Below are 24,198 nucleotides of genomic sequence, written 5' to 3' on the forward strand. Positions count from 1 at the left end.
TGTACGACTGTCATACAAGTGAGAGGTTTAGCTAGCTATAAAACAAGGTTTAATCCACATTTTCGAATTCCCACATAAAAATGTATGCACAGAGCCCGGAATATGACATTCGTTCACTGTGTTTGAGCTTTTGAATTTGCCATTATGTTAGGTACTTTTCGTTTTGAATTTTTCTAAGATTTTTGAATTTTTCATAATTTTTTTTCTAATAAAAGCTGATGATGTGCATGTAAAACAAATTGATGCACTCGTTCTCGATTTTTTTTGAGAGTTGTGTGATTCATTCATGTTTTGTGTGTTACTGCACCTTAATTTTTCTAAATCGACTTATTAGGTTTCAATATCGATAAAATACTTTTGCTTATATCTAAAAAAGAAATGTTCATCAATTTTTTCGTTTATTCAGATACTTAAAGATTGCAAAATTGCATGCAACAATACACAGATAAGGAACGATATTCAACATCTTTATTCTCTATTTTATCGCACTCGAAAATGATATCTTCAGCAACATTTGATAATATTATAACAAGTTCAAATTAACATGTTTGCAAAGTTCCTTTTTTTATAGTGAAGATTAGCGCGAATAACGAATGTCATTATTATATTGATATGAACAATAACTCGAAGGCAAATACAATGCAAGTGAACTTGAACTCATTTCAAGGTTTTCTGTATTGATAATTATTCAAAACAAAAACAAAAAGTGAGTGTTGAAGCTGTGGATGATTGGTCGGTAAGAAATGTTTATGTTGCTAACTATTTGACCAGTTCTAAATGCCTCATTAATTATTTCTAGATTGATTTTTTGAATTTTCAGAAGAAGGTACATGTGTCTATGTTTCAAAAAATTATAAGTTTGTGAATCTATTTCTTTTTTCCTATATAGTTTTTCAACAATATTTTTTATAGATTTGACAACAACGTTAATATTTATTTTCATGTAATGATAACTGTTTTAAGGTGACTTGTTTCTGGTTTGATGTAATCCATTTTTTACAACCACTGTTGTGTTATTATGATCGGCTGTATATAAATATGTTTTAGTTATATTAGAGCTTTTCGTTCTCATGTTGATGAAATATCCCTAAACTGTTTAACCTCAAGTTTTGATTTATCTATTTTTGTGTCTATTAACTAATTTTCTAGAGCAACATAGTAAAACTTTATTAATTCATGCGTACAAAAGGCTCACAAAAAGCTCATGCAAGCTCTTAACTATTACTTTTATATTTGATTGACATTAATGGGAATGTAATGGTGTATTAACGATATTAGCTTCTCTAAAATGCTCGGAGCATCCTCCAAGAATGCCTGGAGGAAGCTCACTAGAATAAATAAAAGTTCCCTTAATTAAATGAAGGTCAAATACAAATAATTACCATTACAAAACTAAAAGTACTTGATTTAGTTCTACCAGACGGATTGATAATTACAGTTATCAGGAATGAAATCAGACAAATACAATCACTTGAAATAATGCAGCATGTCTGAATATCAGTTCACATGAACAGGAATTTATAAAACACATAAGTAAAATCAAAACTTATAATCATTCGTTTTTAAGGTATCATTTAAATAATAAAATTATTTTCACAGAGCACATTTGAATATCCAATTAAACATATGTTGAAAATTAATTTGTTCCTGTTTCTGTAAATTTTATGTTTGATTTGTTTTCTTTGGAGTTTTTGAGACAAAGGTCGGCCACTAAGCCAAGAAAGGATATATATCAATATATGTATATTTCAAGAAAAAAAATGTGGATTGAACCTAGTTCTACGGCTAACAACAACACCACGTACCACACACAGTGACGTATTTTAAGAGCTTATATAAAAAATTGAAATTGAACAAATAGATTTATGAAACTTTGTCAGTCGCCATTATTGAACAACATTGAAAGTATTGTAAAAACAGCAGGAAAAAATTTGAATAATCAAATGATATGTTATGTAAATAAAAGTAAAATTGGAAAAACACAGAATTCTACGGAAAATTCAAAACAGAAAATCCTTTATCAAATGTCGAACCAGCAAAGTGGAAAGGGTTTAATATAAGTTACAATAACTTGTTTACCAATCCACTATATCTTTAAACTAAATTCAAAGACAATTCAAATCGAAAAGTCCCTTGTCAAATGGAAAAGCTCAAACATCAAACAAATGGCTATCCAACTGACACATTCAACAACTTCTTAATTTTGTTTGTCAAATACGCCCTTCTTGATCTTAATTCGTGAGAGATATTCGAGAGTTTAAAGAAACCAGTCCTTGACATTATTGAGTGATACCTTGTAATTCTTCATATTAAATAAGCAATATTTTTTTGCAACGAAAACGGCTTGAATGAAATCATATAAATGTGATGATAAGGATGAAAAATTAACGTGTATGTTGATAACGACGGTTGTTGATACATGAAAGTCAGGTAGTTGTATCTACAAAGTCAAACAGAATTGGATTATAGCCAAACGGTACTCATCGAAAGCTTCCGCTACTATAGCTGCAAGTTTCTACGATTTGCCGATGGATTTTAAGTTTTGAAAGATATTTCGTTTATATAGAAGCCGTCACAATCTTCACAACCAATATAACTATACAATCAGAATCATAATTATCGTTTTCATTTAATTAATAATATATATATGTATCAGCAGATCATTTTTCTAATATCCACCCATTAACACCTTCTCATTTGTGAACTCTTTAGATCAACATTTGAATAAATATCTGTATAAAACAAATTTACGATTATTTTTCCAATGAGCCTTGACATTTTGTCTTTATTCTGTTGAAAATAATAGATTATCGTGTTTTTTTTCTTCTTATATGATTGATATTAAATCGTGAAAAGGAATGGCTAGTCGTTCCTTTTTGTCAAAATTCTCTGCACTTTTTTGTGCATGGATACTACGTACTTTTGATTCATTCTCCTGATCCCAAACACCTAATTTGCCTTTGGTTGAAATTACATTTTAATAATAAGTGCATTCACTTGATTCGATGAACCCACATGCAGAAAATTATCTCAATTTGAACTGCACCATAATTAAATATATATCTTGATATTTTTCATATATTAATACATGATTAAATATGCTTACACTTCCATACTTTCCAAAATATTCTTTTAAATGAAGTTAACAATTTAAGACACATCGTTTATCTCTACCGCACATCTTAGAATGTTATGCAGATATTATTTAAATATTGGTTATCTAATATACCTCCTTAATTATAATACACATAAAACATGTTTCGCATAAAAATTTTCCAATCAAGGCAATTCAGTTAATTTGACGTAGATAGAAAATCAAAACAGAATTACTAGTTTATCAAACAATTATTTTTAATCAAAAATATGTACCACATTTGCATTAAACTATTTTTTTTCTCTAAGAAATGAACTACAATTATGTCAAACCACAATTTTATTTTTAAGTATGTACTATCATTTTATTAAACTGATATTTTTTTAAATATTATCGTTTGGCTATTTGTGTAGGTTCATTGAGGTTGACAGATCTTCTACGTTGTCAGTCTTTATACATCCTTGGCTTTCAAATATTCTGCTTTGAGTGTTCCTGACGAAGCTAAATTCAGAACAGCGCTTCGGATGAATGACAGGTAAAACGTGTTGTTTTGTTTTTTACAAGAACACAAATATTTCATTTTAGAATAATATTACTAAACAATTATTTTGCAAATAATCGATACTTAAGTTGAAATAAGATGGTGTTTTGTCATTGAAAAACGGGATGACTTCAAAGTCCCTATTATTAATTTTCCATTTCACATCAGTAACATGCCTTATACCCAATCGTGTTTACATATCTCAATTGATACGCTAAGCTCGTTCATGTTACCCTTTACTGACGTCATATATAGAGGAGTATGCTCCTTAAAAAAACTGATCTGACAGAGTAATGAAGAGGAAATATTTACAATACAACTCCATAAATTAAATTGACACCGTCACGAATTGGTTAATCTATACGATGTGTCTGTATCCTAACTAACTAACTAAAAACATTCATATCCCTCTCAGATCGTGATTTATTATCTACTATGTCCATGTGGTCTTGAGGTCTTCATACCGAACCTAACCGCTTCTCGAAATAAACTCCCGAATGTGTATTTGCACTGCACCAAAATTCATGTATTTATTAGTTACAATGTTTCTTTTGTAAGTCTGGTTTAATGTAGTGTTATGTGTTATTGTTTGTGGTATTAATTATGTATTTTCACTAAATTTCAACCCTAGGTTTTGTTTTGTTTTGTTTTGTTTTTAATTTTTTAATTTTTTTTATCCATTAGGAGTTTAAATATTCCTATGGTATCATTGATGTATTATTTATCAGTACAAGTTTTTGAGTTACTCGTGGTGCGTCTACAGTGTTTTTGTTTTATTTTGTTGGTTTTTAAATGTGATAAGTCTTTGGTCATACATCCACTTGCCTCATATTAAACTGTTTTTGTTTATTTTCTATAAATATGTAAAGGTTAAAATAATAAATAAGTTGTTTCATCTGTACAAGTTTATGTTACCATATGTACAGAATTTGATTCATAAGAAAAAACCGACAGTGTTATAAATTACAACTAAAACACTATCACAAACACAATTTTATTATAATATACGGAGCCCTGCTAGGGACATACAAAGAACAAAAAATATTGTGCGCACAAAATAATATCTGGTAATAACAACTTAAATAAATTGTGCGCTCAAAATAATATAATGTGCGCACAAAAAGATATTATGTGCGCACAATTTTAATATATTATGCGCACAATTTAAATATAATGTGCTCACAACTTAAACATATTGTGCACACCAAAATAATATACTGTTTTCCCAAAATAAGTAAAACACGTTTCACTTGACCATGACCGCATTCATGTATGATCATTGAACAAGGTTAACTGTTCGTGGTTAAGTCGGCATCTTAGATACCAAACCCAATATCCAATAGTTCTTATATATTTGGTTGTATGGAACGATTGTTATGTCTACAAGTCCACTTGTCATCTGACCTTGACATAATTTTCAGGGTTGAGTGGATCGGCAAAGTAAAATGTTTGTGTTTCGGTCTATTTTTCGGATACTATAAGCATTTAGCTAGATATATTTGGTATGATTGTCTATCTTGCAGTTATAATCTGACCTTGATTTTATATTGAATTTCATGGTTCATTGGTCCATGTTATTTGATTCTTGTTTGGTCTGCTTTTCAGATACCATAGAGAATAAGTGAACTATATTTGTTTGATGGAATTATCGTAAGGTATAAATATATTTGTCTGGTCGGTATTATCTGACCTTGACCTTATTTTCTTGGATTATTGGTCAATGATGATTATCTCAGAATTGGTCTATTTTTTAGATACGATAGTAAAGGTATAGTATTACTGTATTTTATGTACAAAATAATCATTCGGCGCGCATGTCGTATAAGGTTTTTTTCCTCAAATTCGTTTTGCTATTGTTTAACTAAGTTTGTTGCTTGCAATGATTGTATAGCCTCTATTGTTGTCTGTAGGAATTTATTTCACTTTGCATACATGTGTATCGGACATTAAATCTTAATGGCAATCCAATGTAATGCTTGGTGTATAAACTTCCTTTTTTTTTACTTTTAACAGAAATTCAATAATGAACACAAGAACAGGCGAAACGTTTCAGTGTGTTAACTCTTGTTTGTTCAGTATATCTATGCAGACTTATATATGAGAAGTCAATTAGATGTAGGGAACATGATTTTCATTTTTTACAATTGAATTTATACTAGCGTCCAGCACTCTAACCGCGATATTTTAACTAACAGTTTTGTGTCTTTTCTTCATTTTATGAATATTTACATTTTTAACTATTTTTACATGTTTATCTTTTTGTGTGTGTTGTTTCAGCTTTAACACAGTTTTGTGAATGATTCTCGTTCATAATCATGTTTAAACAATGACATTTTATGTTTGCCTGTGTCACGTCAGGCGTCCGTAATTCAAGGCTTGTATCAATATCCGTCTGTCAAATTTGATTTGTTTTCGTTGATTGTTTAAAATTACGAATGGAAATGGGGAGTGTGTCAAAGAGAGAACAATCCGCCAAAACAACAGAAATCAGTCGAATGCCACCAATGGGTCTTCAATACAGCTTGAAAATCCCGCACCCAAAGACGTGCTTCAGCTGGCTCTTAAATAAAAAATGTACCAGTTCAGTGATAATGGACGTCATACTTAACTCCAAAATATAGAAAAGAAACTAAAATTCAAAATCATACAAGATTAACAAATGCCAAATGCCCCTGACTTGGGATATGCACACAAACGCCTTGCCAATGCAGAAAAAAACAGAGACACAGCAATCAGCACAACAAAACTCAGTTCAAAAGAAGTCCGTGGGCGATGTCAGAATAGGTAATGATACATAAATTCACAAATGACTACTATCAGTTACTGACATGCCAGCGCCAGACCTCATTGAAACTGATTGCAAATCTATGTCTTTATCATATGAATATCAAGCACAACCTCTCCTGTTAGGTGTTGAGTATCATACCATCGTAAAATATATGAGAAGAATATAACCCGTATTTGTATGAGCTATGGTGTATATGATGTATATGTAATTGTCTCATTGGCAATCGCACCAATCGCGATCAATCACGCCACAAGTTTATGAATAAATGATGCATCAACACCGACCATATTTGGAGAAACATGAATCATAATTATTTTATTTGTTTTCAAAATACTCCACTGAGGAATACATTTCCATTGAGTATTCCTAAATTGCTTTGTAACATATCAGTTTCATAATGTATACGAACAACATTTTGTAAAATTGTATAATGAAATCGATGACCATAAAAAATAGATACTAGTGACTTATTGTCCTCTCTTCTATTAATCAGAATGAAAATGAAACTTGATCTGAAACATTTGTACAAAACTCTTAAAAATTTTAAATCAAAATAAGCATACTAGTCTATGTCGGGAGCTTGTTGTTCAGTGATTGTCGTTTATTGGTGTGGTTGATATCTGTTTATGGTTTTGTTATAGTCATTTTGGGGCCTTTTATATTTGCAGTTTGTTGTGAGCCAACGCTCCGTGGTGAAGACCGTACTATGACCTATAATTATTGACGTTGAATAAAAGAAGGGGACGAAAGATACCAGAGGAAAAGTCAAACTCATAAAATTATGACTTGGAATGAGAGCTGTCTCATTGGCCGTTATATTGCATCTTCTGATTTATATCTGTACTCAGTTTTATCTTTATTTGATCACAACATCATGGTGAATTTCTTAAGACTCATCACACCGTCACATTTCAATAACGAACAGTACATCTTGGGGCAAAACCGTACTTAATCATGATCTAACATAGTCATCGTTAATAAAGATCGTGTACGTGTACTCAGTTTTCAGTGGATGTGACTTACTCTTCACTTTTATAATGATATCTTTAGAGAAACCACATATAAATGCATTTAAGTTTATGACACTAAAACTTCATCATAAACTATGACCAAAACATTTATCATAAATAGAGACGGACGGATGGACGGATGTGAAAACTTATAAATATAATGACCATCTATATCGTCGACGGGGCATAACAAAATCAAAAGTCGTAAATATAGCAACATGTCAGTCTTGTGACAATCAACATAAACAAAATATTGACATTAAGTATAACGAATGAGTGCAAAGAGTAGTTTTAAATTTGTTACAAAAAAACAGATACACTTATATTATCAAAGTCTGCATACGTTCGATGGTGTCCTTGCTCTATTGCCAAGTATGTTTCAAACTGTTCAAATAAACACTGATCTAAAGTACCCGCTAACAACACATCTGTTAATAGAGCAAGTTTCAGATGAAATACACGTAGCTTATTCAGTATTCACGTCAGGTGCCGATAAAAATGCAGTGATGATTTTTTGCATGTAATCTAGCCCCATTTTAAAATAAAATCTTATGCATTTCTCCATTCTGTCACTTTAAAAAGCAGACATAAAAGCCGCGTACCATGTGTAAGGTCAAAGAATTTAACGCACAATATATCATTGTGTGTGCACAATATATTTAAGTTGTACGCACAATATGTTTATGTTGTACGCACAATATATTTAAGTTGTGCACACAATATTTTTAAACTGTGCGCACAATATATTATTTTCTGCGCAGAATATATTAAAGTTGTGCGCACACTATATTTTTTTTCTATGCATTTCCATATCGGGGCTCCGTAATAATATCTTTGTCATGGTTAGACAATACATAAAATGACATCATTATTTGGTACAATTTGTGATTTTATCATTATTCTGCTTTAGAAAGCAGAAAAAAAAATTGCATTAAAAATAGCAAGTTTGTTCCAATTAAAACGTGTGTAAAATTTCTTTTTTAGAAAATGGAAGCAAAACGAATGTTTCTATTATATTGATATACGAAATAATTCGAAGGCAACTACGATGGAACTTATCTTGATCTCGTTCAAGAGGTTACTTGTATTAATATACCCCCCAAGGGTGACTGGGGTATAGAAATATGGTCACTTGGTCTTCTCCCGACCGGCAGTAAAACGCTTGCCGAAGTGGGGCGTCCGTTTGGCTGTGCGGGATGTATCAAGTTCGCAGTCGCGTCCGGTCAGAAGGGGGACGTTAAATCCGATGTCTCGTGTAAACAGAGTGCCACGCTCTTTGCACGTTAAGAACCCTTGCAACAACTCTTTTGAGGGGTCCGTAGGTGGCCTGTTGCAAGGCAAGAGTTCTGTCACTATCCAAGATACCCTCATTTCCCTGAATATGCATGAAATATTTGCCACTGGACGTTAAGCAACCATCAATCAATCAATCAATTGTATTAATATATATTTAAAAAAACCTGACTGGTGAATTCGAAGCTGTATGACTCCGTCAAGTCTGAAGAAATATATCTCTACAATAATATTCTATAATGGTCGGTCTACAGTATGTTGGTGAACAAAGGCAGACATTCATAGACGTCAGGGCCCTAAGAGCAAAAGGCATTCAAACCAAGTGTTCACGCTCAGAATCATTTTAACATAGTCTCGTCTATCTTTTGGCAAAAGATGCGTTTAAAAGTAGGCTACTGAATAATATGCCTGAACTCAAACACAATATAGCTTATTCAAACAAAACTTATAACAAATCCTACAGTAATGACATTTTAATGAGGTCGCTAAACTGAATTCTCAACGTATAAATGTTGTTCCTGGTAGTGCTATATCCCGCGGAGAACATCTCTCAAAAGTAGACATGTCTTAATTTCAAATTTCAGTTATTGTTTTATAAAACTCAACAAAATTGGTTAGAGATTCTAAATATAAAAAAAATATGAGAGCTTAATGGAGATTCGTTATAGTGACACATGAACAAGTGACACTTTATATTCAAAAGCTGAATACTTCCAAAAATTTACTGCATGATGCTTTAAGTCATGGGTTATGAAATGATAACAACTATTATTGTTGCCATCGTCGATAGGTGAAGTTTTGGTGATGTCAAAATACACATAAGAAAGGTCGATGTCTTGTAATCATAAGTTCAACATAATACATGTAATAGGAACATTTGTAACTTTGATAATCTTATATTCACACAAAACTTGGAAACTGCACATTTTGAATTTCATGCCTCCAATGCAATTTCTGTATTTACCTTTACAAAAAACGCTCAAAGTCGATTATTGGAAAGCAAACGGTGTATAATGACCGATACATTTGATCAGATATCAATTAAAATGGAACTTAAAACATAAGCAATTTTCTCATAACAAGATTAAGGTCAATATTACCCCTGGCAGTTCAAGCCTACTTTGTTTATGTTGTTTCGAAATCAATAGACAATTTAAGAAAACTGTGTTATGAATCATAGCCTTACCGATGCACTAACTAGTTGTGATATGGTCGGGAACTTATAGTCCATCACTTGTAGTCTTATACACTACAGAAGTGCAGTATATTACTAATCAATCATCATTATTCTTCAGAAAGCCTAAAAGTATTTGCAATGAATCAAAAAACAAGTTTGTTCCAATTAAAATTTTGTAAAGTTTCTTTTTAAAAAATGGAAATAGAAGCACATAATATTATCATATTGATATAAAAATAATAACTCGAAGGCAAATACAATGAAACTAAACTTACAATTGTTCAAGAGATTTATTCTATTTATTTATCTAAAAAAAATACACTGAGTGGTGAAGCTGTCTGAGTGCGTCAAGTCGGAAGAAATATGCCTCTATAATTACTATTGTGCACATAATTCTTTCTAAAAAAGAAATGTTATAAATTATGATTTAAAACAAATTTAGACATACTTTTGTAGCGTTCGATGCGTTATGATTGTTTTGTCACCATCCAAGGCCGTAAGTTGACATACATTTGCTGACATATACAGCTACGATGATGTGATTTGATTGTCAATGTGAGAACTCTCAACTACAACACAAATGCCAAAGAGGGAGGTTAACAACTTCTACATCTACATTAACAACAGTTGGTCTCAGCTGTTAGCAGATTCCACGACGAGTGCCATAACTAGAGCAGGATCTTCTTACCCTTCCGGAGCACCCCCATTTATTTTTTATTTTTTAGCCATGACGTTGTCAGTTTATCTTTGATCTATGAGTTTGACTTTAACTCAGGTTTATTTCGCCCCTCTTTTGGATCATTGGCAATCATACCACATCTTCTGACGAAATTATAAAATATCTTCTAGAAGAAATTAAAACATAACTCAGGATCAGAGAAAGGAATTTTATAAAGACATCCACGACCAGTAAATTCTGAATCTAATGTTTATCTTGATTTACGGGTATTTGCAAAAATGAAAAGAAATATGTTCTATCTCAGGTGATATTGTAATTACCTCAGCTGTATTTGGCAAAACTTTTAGGAATTTTTGGTCCTCACTGCTCTAAACATTCGTACTCGATTTGGCCTTTATAACTTATTTTGATTCGAGCGTCACTAATGAGTCTTTTGTTGAAAAAACTCGCGTCTGGCGTACAAAATGTCAATCTTTGCATCTATGATGAGCAAGCATCACACCGAAAATTCTACTCCATAATTGTTTTGACTTAAGATTCATTTAACATTTATGTAACTGAATAATTCGCCTTGAATCAAAGACTGTGAACCTAATTAACTTAATAGTTGTTTTCACCAAGAAAACATATTATCCATCATACAATAACAACATTCTTGTAAAGTCGTCAAATTGAATAATCATCGCGTACATGTTGTGTGTGAGTACTTTATCCCGCGTTAAACTACTCTAAGTTGTAAGTAGACATTTCTGGATATCAATGAAATTATTGGTTTATAAAACTGAACAAAAATATGAATAAATGTTCCAAATATTAAGAATGTGGGAGCTTTAAGACATCATCAATATGAACAGATTTATTAAAGCTGCGTACAATCAAGTGAAAATGATATACTCCAAGGCAAACGTCATCCGATTATAATTGCTCCTTGAAATCAAAGGTTGTAATAGGATTAAGGATGAATTGTTTTTTCTAGTCATTAGGGTGATTCTTGAGGATACCGTAGTGAATAATAAAAATTACTACACTTTAAATTGGTATATTATCATGAAAGGAACATTCCGTAACAGAATGGTGTATAAATCCTGTACTCGTGCAAAAAATGAAAACTTCACTTTATAAATTTCATTAATCTAAAGCGCCAACTTGATTCACTTTCTCCAGATGTTCAAAGCTGAATATTTGAAAGCGAATGGTGGATAAGAACTGCAACAGTTGATGAGACATATTACAAAAATGGATATTAGAACATAACCCATATACATCGAAAAGTAAAAGGCAAAAATTTGCATGAGGGAATTAAAGCCCTATTTTCCTAATTAATTTCTAAATTTATGGACGATTAAGGAAAATTATTATAAATTTTCTGCTTTACAGAACAACTAACTACACATTATACCGTTATCAATTCATAGTTCACCGACTGCGGTTTAATCTATTACAGACGTGTTAACTGACTTATTGTTAGTCTGCTTCACAAAGCCTAAAGTATGTTCATAAGAATATAAAAAGTATGTTTTAATTAAAACGTTTGTATAGTTTCTTTTTCTAAACTGAAAATAAGCGTACCTAACAAATGTTACTATTATATTGATATGAAAAATAACTCGAAAGCAAATACGACGAAACTAATCTTGAACTCGTTAAAAGGTTTTCTGTATTAATATGCATTAACAAACCAAAAAAACTGAGTGGTAAAGCTGTCTGAGTGCGTCTAGTCGAAAGAAATATGCCTATATAATTACCATTACCACAATTCTTCTTACAAGTTATGATATAAAAACTTAATTTAAAACACATTAAAGACATACTTCTGTAGCTTTTGATGCGTAATTGTTTTTTTTTTAAGTTGCTCAAGGCCGTACGTTGACACTTACTAAAATAAAGAAATAAGAAGATTTGGTATGTTTGCCAATGCAACAACCCCGACCAAAACCCAAGTTACAAAGAAGTTTAAAACAACTTCCACATCTAAATATACACTATTTGATCTCTGTTAGTTGATGGCATCAGTGACAAACATATCACATCTTCAACTTTGCACTTGTTTGGTTTTATAACTATTTTGATCATAGCGTCACTGATGAGGTTTATGTAGACGAAACGCACGTATGGCGTATTAAATTATAATCTTGGTATCTTTAATAACCATATTCAGACGATATGATGAACGATATTCTGGTAAAAAGTATAAAAACGTATGAAAACAAAATAAAGGCCGGTTAAGAAAACAGATTTTAAAGAAGACATCCACAAACAGCAAATACATCAATGTAATGCTTACATTGTGGGATGAGACTTTGAAATAATAATTAATAATATAAATCATAAATTTCAGCATGAATTCCAAAGTTCAAATTGAATATAAGAAGTCTACAAATACAAATTGTTATCAAAGGTACCAGGATTATAATTTAGTACGCCAGACGCGCGTTTCGTCTACATAAGACTCATCAGTGACGCTCATATCAAAATAGTAATAAACCAAACAAATACAAAGTTGAAGAGCATTGAGGATCCAAAATTCCAAAAAGTTGTGCCAAATACCGCTAAGGTAATCTATGCCTGGGATAAGAAAATCCTTAGTTTTTCGAAAAATTCAAAGTTTTGTATACAGGAAATTTATAAAAATGACCACATAATTGATATTCATGTCAACACCGAAGTGCTGACTACTGGGCTGGTGATACCCTCACAACAAACGAACTATAAAAATATTTAATCAGAAATTAATATATTCTTTTGAATAACACATCTTGAACTTAAAATATACTTCTCGATTCTGATCATTGATTTTTCTCGACTAGATAAAGACACGAAATCAAAAGATATATATGAGTAAGGAAACCGAATTACTCCAAGCGTAAAAATCTATTTGTATGTCAAATTAAGATATGTATTGCGCCCAAATCAGTGGAAGATATCAGCTACTTCGTATATTACATGTAATTTAGGTCTCATACAGAGTAAATACTGCGACATTCCTGGCTTAGAGTTTATATCCATTGCAGTGAAGCCTATTTGTAAATCATTCATGATGCATTTAAATACACCTCTTTTATCTTGACACTTTTTTTCCGTTTAGAAAAATGTTTTCAATAAAAATTTTAGATTTCATATTTTGTGTTTGTATGTGTGTTTGTTTTTTTTTACAACAGATATATTGAAATTTCAACCTGACATGTTTGACATTAGTATAGGATTTTGTAATTTGCTGTGAAAATAATTTTATGGTGTATGTAATAAAAAGTAAAATCACAAAAATACTGAACTCAGAGGAAAATCAACTCGGAGAGTCCATAATCACATGGCAAAATCAAACAACAAAACACATAAAAAACGAATGGACAAGAACTGTCATATTCCTGACTTGGTACAGGCATTTTCAAAATAGGAAAATGGTGGATTAAACCTGATTTTATAGCGCTAACCCTCTCACTTTGATGATAGTCTCATTAAATTCCGTTATATTTACAATGAAGCGTTAACTAAACAGACACAATGAATAAAATAGTCAAAATATGGGTACAGCAGTCATCATGGTGTAACAATTTTAAAAGGTACAATTTATAATAACACTTGTATCATTATATTAAAATATTTAAAGTGTAAATTCCATGATTTTGTGTTCACAATGTATTATTGACTGAAGCATGTCATTATATTCCCTCTTTGAGCCTCTGACTTTCCTTAGTGTTCCGTATAGCTTTTGACTACGACATTTAGTAACCGGTGTTATGATTTGATTTTGATTATAATTTGTGATCAAAAGTACCAGGATTATAATTTTATACGCCAGACGCGCGTTTCGTCTACATAAGACTCATCAGTGACGCTCAGATCAAAATAGTTAAAAAGCCAAATAAATACAAAGTTGAAGAGCATTGAGGATCGAAAATTCCAAAAAGTTGTGCCAAATACGGCTAAGGTAATCTACTCCTGGGGTAAGAAAATCCTTAGTATTTCGAAAAATTCAAAGTTTTGTAAACAGAAAATTTATAAAAATGACCATATAATTGATATTCATGTCAACACCGAAGTGCTGACTACTGGGCTGGTGATACCCTCGGGGACGAAACGTCCACCAGCAGTGGCATCGACCCAGTGGTGTAAATAGTTATCAAAAGTACCAGGATTATAATTTTATACGCCAGACGCGCGTTTCGTCTACATAAGACTCATCAGTGACGCTCAGATCAAAATAGTTAAAAAGCCAAATAAATACAAAGTTGAAGAGCATTGAGGATCGAAAATTCCAAAATGTTGTGCCAAATACGGCTAAGGTAATCTACTCCTGGGGTAAGAAAATCCTTAGTATTTCGAAAAATTCAAAGTTTTGTAAACAGAAAATTTATAAAAATGACCATATAATTGATATTCATGTCAACACCGAAGTGCTGACTACTGGGCTGGTGATACCCTCGGGGACGAAACGTCCACCAGCAGTGGCATCGACCCAGTGGTGTAAATAGTTATCAAAAGTACCAGGATTATAATTTTATACGCCAGACGCGCGTTTCGTCTACATAAGACTCATCAGTGACGCTCAGATCAAAATAGTTAAAAAGCCAAATAAATACAAAGTTGAAGAGCATTGAGGATCGAAAATTCCAAAAAGTTGTGCCAAATACGGCTAAGGTAATCTACTCCTGGGGTAAGAAAATCCTTAGTATTTCGAAAAATTCAAAGTTTTGTAAACAGAAAATTTATAAAAATGACCATATAATTGATATTCATGTCAACACCGAAGTGCTGACTACTGGGCTGGTGATACCCTCGGGGACGAAACGTCCACCAGCAGTGGCATCGACCCAGTGGTGTAAATAGTTATCAAAAGTACCAGGATTATAATTTTATACGCCAGACGCGCGTTTCGTCTACATAAGACTCATCAGTGACGCTCAGATCAAAATAGTTAAAAAGCCAAATAAATACAAAGTTGAAGAGCATTGAGGATCGAAAATTCCAAAAAGTTGTGCCAAATACGGCTAAGGTAATCTACTCCTGGGGTAAGAAAATCCTTAGTATTTCGAAAAATTCAAAGTTTTGTAAACAGAAAATTTATAAAAATGACCATATAATTGATATTCATGTCAACACCGAAGTGCTGACTACTGGGCTGGTGATACCCTCGGGGACGAAACGTCCACCAGCAGTGGCATCGACCCAGTGGTGTAAATAGTTATCAAAAGTACCAGGATTATAATTTTATACGCCAGACGCGCGTTTCGTCTACATAAGACTCATCAGTGACGCTCAGATCAAAATAGTTAAAAAGCCAAATAAATACAAAGTTGAAGAGCATTGAGGATCGAAAATTCCAAAAAGTTGTGCCAAATACGGCTAAGGTAATCTACTCCTGGGGTAAGAAAATCCTTAGTATTTCGAAAAATTCAAAGTTTTGTAAACAGAAAATTTATAAAAATGACCATATAATTGATATTCATGTCAACACCGAAGTGCTGACTACTGGGCTGGTGATACCCTCGGGGACGAAACGTCCACCAGCAGTGGCATCGACCCAGTGGTGTAAATAGTTATCAAAAGTACCAGGATTATAATTTTATACGCCAGACGCGCGTTTCGTCTACATAAGACTCATCAGTGACGCTCAGATCAAAATAGTTAAAAAGCCAAATAAATACAAAGCTGAAGAGCATTGAGGATCGAAAATTCCAAAAAGTTGTGCCAAATACGGCTAAGGTAATCTACTCTTGGGGTATGAAAATCCTTAGTATTTCGAAAAATTCAAAGTTTTGTAAACAGAAAATTTATAAAAATGACCATATAATTGATATTCATGTCAACACCGAAGTGCTGACTACTGGGCTGGTGATACCCTCGGGGACGAAACGTCCACCAGCAGTGGCATCGACCCAGTGGTGTAAATAGTTATCAAACTGATAAAACTAAAAAAATGGAATACTATCTCCAATGGAACAAATGAAAACAGCTGCCATATTCCTAACTAGGTATATTCAGTTACCCGAAAAAGAAGTTTGATAGCTTTCCCAACCACCCGTTTTTATGAAAGTTGTTTATATTTTATACGTTTATTCATACACGTATTTCTCTACCAACAAATATCATAAAAATATACTTCACTTTTCGTATCTCTACCATAGAAGAGGGGCAAAAGATACCAGAGGGACATTCAAACTCATACAGTCATAGATCGACAAAAAAACTGACAACTCCATGGCCAAAAAAAGAAAAAGACAAACAGACATATATAGTAAAGAAATCACAACATAGAAAACTAAAAATCAAGCAACACGAACAACACCAAAAACGTTCAGGAAAGCTACGTAGATCCTGCTATAAATGTGGCACCCGTCGTGTTACTCATGCTATTACAAACTTTAATATATTTAAAACTGGACAGCTGTAAATAACATCAATAGGAAAATATGTAAACTTTAAAGTCCTGATTCAACAGCCTGTATTTCATAATGATTGATTGTCGTTTGTTGGTGTATATCGTATCACTACTTGTTCCTCATTCATTGTTCAATCGGATTGATGATGGAAAGACTGACACAAAAACAATCTAAAATATCAGAAATAATGTATATTTTGGTCTTTACTCACCACTAGTATTGTTACAATATCAACATAGAACAATATAAACAGACATGAGTATCATATTCATGGGTATGCATTAAACAGGTAAATGTACAAGGCTGAGATTCATATCTAAATAGACTCGATCAGTTCATTATAAATTTATAATTGAGCATGACAAACTAATTCAATTGAAATGAAATAAAATCTGTCTCAGCCGAATCTTGCATAGGCCGCGACTTGTCTAAATTAAACATATAAAAAAGAAGATGTGGTATTATTGCCAATGAGACAACTATCCACAAAAGACCAAAATGACACAAACATTAAAAAACTATAGGTAACAGTACGGCCTTCAACAATGAGCAAAGTCCATACCGCATAGTCAGCTATAAAAGGCCCCGATAAGACAATGTAAAACAATTCAAACAAGAAAACTAACGGCCTTATTTATGTAAAAAAAATGAACGAAAAACAAATATGTAACACATAAACAAACGACAACCACTGAATTACAGGCTCCTGACTTGGGACAGGCACATACATAAATAATGTGGCGGGGTTAAACATGTTAGTGGGATCACAACCCTCCCCTAACCTGGGACAGTGGTACAACATAAGAACGAACTATAAAAATCAATGTTTGTTTGTCTAGCCGTATCAAATTGGACGCTTTGTGAACATGATTTAACCAAATATTTGTCAAAATCTAACAAAATCAAATGTCCAGAAGCGGTTCGGTTCAGACAGCTTTTGATATATTATATTCCAACACAGTTCCCTAGGTATTTTTTTCACGTATGCCATGTTTATGAAGAGCAATTGTAAGTACAACATGTAATTGAAAGGCTGCAATATTTACATTCTCAATGAATACGGATGCTATGACTGGATTGTACTTTAATAACATCAGTCTGGTCAATAACATTACAGATAAAAGAAAGTCATAGAAACCATGTCACACAATTGTTCCATTTAAACAAGTCCCATAGCGTGTTAATGTTGTTTACTGTGTACATGTATGCACACATTTAGCACGACTGACTATATTACATTTTGCTGCATCAAAACTGTCAATGTCCTTCTTAAATCAAACATATTAAGATATATTTTAACATTACTTTTTCAAAAAGTATGGTTTACTGCACTTGTGTTGGTGTTAAGACGACATGTTAAACGTATTTTGACAAAAATTAATATTTGTAGATAATACAATATAAAAAATACCAAACTCCGAGGAAAATTCAAAAAGGAAACGCCCTTATCAAATGACATAAAGAAATACTCAAACACATCAAACGAATTGATTCAACTGTCGTACTCCTGAATTGGTACAAGCGTGTTCTTATAAAAACAATTGTGGGTCGAACCTGGTTTCAGAGCTAGCTTAATCTCTCACTTGTACATGTTTCAACACAGTTGCGTAAAATGTCATTATATGGATAATGATGTGTTGACAAAATAAACAGACTTATTGGGAAATAGGAGAAATATAAGTGAACAGCTTTCAATTTTTGTATAATAACACCAACTAAACCTCTTATAACTTTGATTGAATGATTGATAGCTTGTTTAAACGCCATCTGCAGCACTCTGTACTTACATGGCTATCTGTTATTGATGGAGAAAATTCACCATGTGTGCCTGAAGAGAACAAAATAATTTAGACAAGACCATGATACTGTAAACTAACTAATTTTCGCACCTTTCGCGAGTAGAAAAATAACGCGAATTTAAATCATCGCCAATATGTAAATCTTATTTAACTACATGAAGTTAATTAGATAATTGCAAATTATATTGCTGTGAAATGGACTCGAAAGGTCTAAACGCGAAATAAAGTATCCGCAAAAATAAGTTGGTTTACAGTATTCAATAAGCATTAGGTTATCAACATATATGTATCATATTTTCATTTATTTGCAATTGATCTTTCCTTCGGAATTCAAATAAGAAACAGATTAATGTATAAAAGAGGGACGAAAGATACCAGAGGCACAGTCACACTCATAAATCAAAAATAAACTGACAATGCCTTGCTAAAAATGAAAAAGACAATCAATAGAACACATGACACAACATAGAAAACTAAAGAATAAGCAACACGATATTCAAAATTATCAAAATTATAAACGAGACTTTCATGTTAACTAGATTAAATTGTCAAACGTTATTTTGTACTTTACCTCTCACGTTTGAACAATGATCTGCATAACATTCTTGTGCACCTGAAATTTCATGATTTTATATTTGGTTGGTTTGTCTATATCTATGTATCTGTACAACACAACAGCAACAGACATAATTGTTCGACAAGTGTCTAACAATAACTGGAATGATTGCAAGCCAAAAGACTGTATGGTTCAGACTTTTCTGATGTTGTTCATATTAAAATTGGTGTTTCAATTTAAAATGGCTTGACTAGTGTTGCGTTTATATATAATTTGAGTTGATATTTCATTATTCAGTGAGAGAAATTTCAAAAAATAATTACATTACATCAAAACACATTCGTTATGTAAAATTGTTATTCTTAATAGCAATACTATACTCGAGCATTCATAAGCTCTCATAAACAAATAATTTCAGACATGTTGAATTAATCCTTCCGGTATTTGTACCACTGATAACCCATTAAGTTAATCAAAATATAGTATGTCTCACATTTCGATTCAGTTACATTTGAAATGTACCCTTTGTATGCTGTTTTTATCATGTTTTATTGATTGCAACTGAAATGACCTAAATTTACAACAAGATTATTTTTTGGAAAATTCACTTATTATTATCTCTTTTCTATACGTTTCCGAATGATCGTATGTTGTTAAGATCAAAATTATCACTTTAGTTCACAATTGACAAGCCAGTGCTACGTTTAAACATAAAATGAGTAGATATCTTAAATCTTAAGTGTGAAAAATCTCATCATCATCAAATCTATATTGAGAGCGGAACACATTTCGTTCTGAAATAAGAGTTATTTAAAATTACCATTTAAGTATTGTTGAAAAAAAAATTTGCAAAGATGATTTGCTACCGCATATACAAGATACAAGATATACAAGAAAAAAAGATGAATGTTTATCAAATGGAATGGTTATTGATAAATATATCATCTATCTACTATTGCTTAGTATGTTACATAATGGAACATAAAGTGATGCGCACTCCGTGTTTTACTTTGTATGGATAAGTGCGTGAAATAATTTAGTCATTTATGGATATACCGTTAGCAATCGATTCCAATACAATTGATTTAGAATAAGAAGATGTGATATACATGGGATCAATCAGGAAATTATTCAGAACAATTCAGGGGACGAGGAAGTTAATAGCAAATTGGATCGGAAAACCCCTAACCATTAGTCAAACCTGTCCTGTATAATAAACCATTAAAGACTTCATTATGCCAAATTTGAATCAATTAAAATAGATAGTAAATCATCGGCTTAAATTAAGTTAAAGCAACAGCTTATTAGGGAGACATCTACAAATTCCATCGACATTCACTAAATCATAGGCTTAATAGCAGTAATTATCATATAAAAGACAATTTTATAATGATGAAACGCGTGTTGGTTGTGCCATATTATATCTCATCAAGTCTATATTTTTCATGATTCTTTTATTGATTTGTTCTATATGGATAACATGATTTGTATGTGTATTGTATTGATTATAAAAAATGAAGATGTGGTATGATTGCCAATCACACAACTCTCAACAACAAAAACGAGTGACACAGAAATTAGCAAGTACAGAACACCGCAAGGCCTTCAACATTGGGGTGGTCTAATTTATATCAGTGCACGAAAAGGATTCATCTAAATTTTGAACCTGATGCATTTTTATTGCTATAACCGCATGAAAATGTTATACGTGCAGACATGTTTTTTTCTTCTCTCAATATGTATAGGAATGTTGTTATGAATTAAATCTGAATTATTACTTATACATATTCAGTTTCCTGTCCAAATATATCACAATTGAAACGATGTGTATCGTAGTTGTGGCAAACATGGTTTTTCGTTTGGTTTAAAAGTAGACTGCTTCACAAATTGAATCAACAAGAAAGCTTTCATTTACTTTTTTCTTGAAAGATGTTTGCTGCTAACAAGGTCCTATCAAATCAAGAGTACCAAGTACAATCAAAGAGCAACAAGTAGTGAAGTTGAAATATCTCTTCGTTACGCCATTACGAGTTAGTTTATTGACCGTTATAACACATCTGTTTCACAGGTCCTTAATTGACTTTTGACATGTAGTAACTTCAAAACAAGACAATATTATATAGTGCGTTAGTTTTTCAAGACCGATTTGCTAAGCATTACTAAGCTTCAATGGTAATGTATGTGCTGTAACTCTTGAATTAACTTATATATTTTATAAATTCCTGTACTTGCGAACTGATTTTCAGACTTGTTGCAATATAACAGGAGATTGTAATTGATGGATATAATTCCACACTACTATCATTAACAATTCGTCTAGGAGAAATTAATCATTATAGTTATCAAAGGTACCCGGATTATAATTTAGCGCAGGTAGGTTAATGCTGTTCTAGAGTAAATCGGCTATTTATTCATCAAAAAATCATTCAAATTTGAAATTTATTATTATAAAAGGGCAAATTTAAAGGCAGAAACAGCTGTTACGGGAAAGATACCATCTTTGTCAACAAAAAACAACTTTATTTTCATTGATTTGTGTAGTTCGTTGGGGTGCGCCAGGCTCTTGAAGTTGTTCGTTCACACGCCATTTTTGAGTCATGCCCGTTACCATGGTAACCAGGTGGGGGGTTTTGAGACACAAGAAATTAAAACTTTTAGTCCAAAAACTTTCATACCCAGAACTTATTTTTTATCAAGCTTAATATCATCCAAAGTTTTAATTTCTGGTGTCTCAAAACCCCTACCTGGTTACCACGGGCATGACTCAAAGATGGCGTGTGAACGGACAAATTCAAGAGACTGGCGCACCCCAAAGAACTACACAAATCAATGAACATAAAGTTGTTTTTTGTTGACAAAGATGGTATCTTTCCCGTAACAGCTGTTTCTTCCTTTAAATTTGCCCATTTATAATAAAAAATAACAGAAGTGTCATACAATCCAACCGTGGCCACACCAAAAGTCAACTATTTTGTCGATTTTAAAGAGTTGGATTCATTTAAAAAAAAACCAAGAAACAGCAATTTTGGTATTCAGGAGCTTTTCTAGAATAAATGTGCCAAGTTTTACAGAGATCAATAAATGTTAACGGGGTGTGCCAATGCGATCTTTATAAATGAATGATGTTCAAGTCCTTACGCGGCGACATTTAAACACTGAATTGATTCAGATCGATTATTCCCCTTTGCGGTGTAAGAATACCGGGAAAGAATTAATCGACATTTTGATAGTTTTTGACTAGAAATAGACACATTAAAGATGTAAAATAATGTTACTTTTTTTCATTTTTATACTTGAGGTGTTCATGAATCTTTAAAGAATCACCGTGCATACGAAGAGGGGAAAAAAGGGGGGTACTCTAATGTTATACTTTTTAAGAGCTTTTGTAACCCAATGTTCATTTCTAACTGCACATATGTGTGATATGTGCTGATTGCAAATAGAATTATCTTGATTATCATAGGGTCTTTACGACTTTTAGATTACCAAGATTTGGCATAGTAAGATAACGTGATGACGGACAGCAAAACACCTATTTCTAAAACAAAATGATTCTCCTGATAGGAGAAAAAACACTTTAACAAGCACTTGTGCATGGTAATATGAAGCACCTTCTATCAAACTCATGTTTCATGAGAAATATTAATCTGCTCAGCCCTGTTTTTTTTAACATTTTAATTAGTTCACTGAATTATTAGGATCAGTAACTGTCACATAACATGTGTGAATGGGTCTTTCTTTTTAAAACTATATAAGCTGTAAACAAGAATTTCTAGAGCTATTTATTGAACATGCATTCATTGTAGTCTTTTCAATATAAAACAGTAAAGTGATGGAAAAAAAACATTAAAAAAAAAAGAAATTTCCTTGAGATAAAACTATTTGTTTATTCAATAAAGTTATATGCATATGAAAGCCTTGGGTTCATTATGAGTATTATTTGCCTATTAAATACATATATGTCTATTTCAAAAGTTTCAATGAAACTTGTGATACTTTTTCATTCATTTAAAATTGTTTTCTCAAAATAAAAACAAAAAGCATTGCATATGTCACATTAAACTGATAATCCTTATTACAATGCATACAATACTTTCTTGTGGGTTTCCATGATCCATAATAAATGTAGACATATATCATCCTGCTGGTTTTCATATGATAATGTTGTACAAGATAATTTTTTTATTTCACATGTAACATGCAAAGAATATTCCTAGATGCATGTAAAATGTTGTGAATTACAATATATATACCAGTAAGTACATGCAGGTACCACATATGATGTTTGAATTATAATTATCACTTAGTTCACAGTTTTATGTATATATCCAAAATTATCTCAACTACTGCACATGATGCATAATGATATGAAAATTTCCTTTTGTGTGTTGATCCTTCAAAAAAGAAGTGCACAGTCATTTCCTCTTATGTTTTTATTTCTTTATTTCTTTGTCTTGAATGTTCCAGAGTCAGTTTTAACATTAATGAAATCCTTCCTTTTATTGTAATACTGAAAAGCTCTGCATTCCAAAAGTTACATGTGACATGGCATGGGGTTTTCATATTCAGCACTGTAATATTTGTGTTATATCATCAAGCTTTTACCTAAAAAAACATTGATTTTACTTTCTTTCCATGCATATATCTAAAACTGCCCTCATATCTGGTTACAAATTGTCTGATAATTTCCTTGTGAGTGTTGATCTTCATAAGAAAGAAGTGGTCACTCTTTTCCTCTGATAACTGTTTTCAAATTTCAGTTAGGCTATTATAGTTAAAAGTAACATGTATGACACCATTGCCTCCAAGTCATCTTCATGCATGTACTGAAAAAAATATGTAAACCATTAATGGCATTTAAAAGTAATTGGTATTCATATT

The 24,198-nt window shown here is 32.0% G+C and overlaps 1 long non-coding RNA gene across 1 annotated transcript; it reads right to left on the reverse strand.

The window, feature by feature from the left end:
- Positions 1-10,182: 10,182 nt before the first annotated feature.
- LOC143059192 (uncharacterized) lies at positions 10,183-19,377 on the reverse strand. The gene is made up of 3 exons (XR_012973423.1): positions 19,333-19,377; positions 18,750-18,790; positions 10,183-10,302 (listed from the first exon to the last, which is right to left on the reverse strand). It is a non-coding gene; the product is annotated as an uncharacterized LOC143059192 (long non-coding RNA).
- Between the last annotated feature and the right edge of the window lie 4,821 nt (positions 19,378-24,198).

This window comes from Mytilus galloprovincialis, chromosome 14 (genome assembly GCF_965363235.1).
Source record: "Mytilus galloprovincialis chromosome 14, xbMytGall1.hap1.1, whole genome shotgun sequence".
In the NCBI taxonomy this organism is placed as follows: Eukaryota; Metazoa; Mollusca; class Bivalvia; order Mytilida; family Mytilidae; genus Mytilus; species Mytilus galloprovincialis.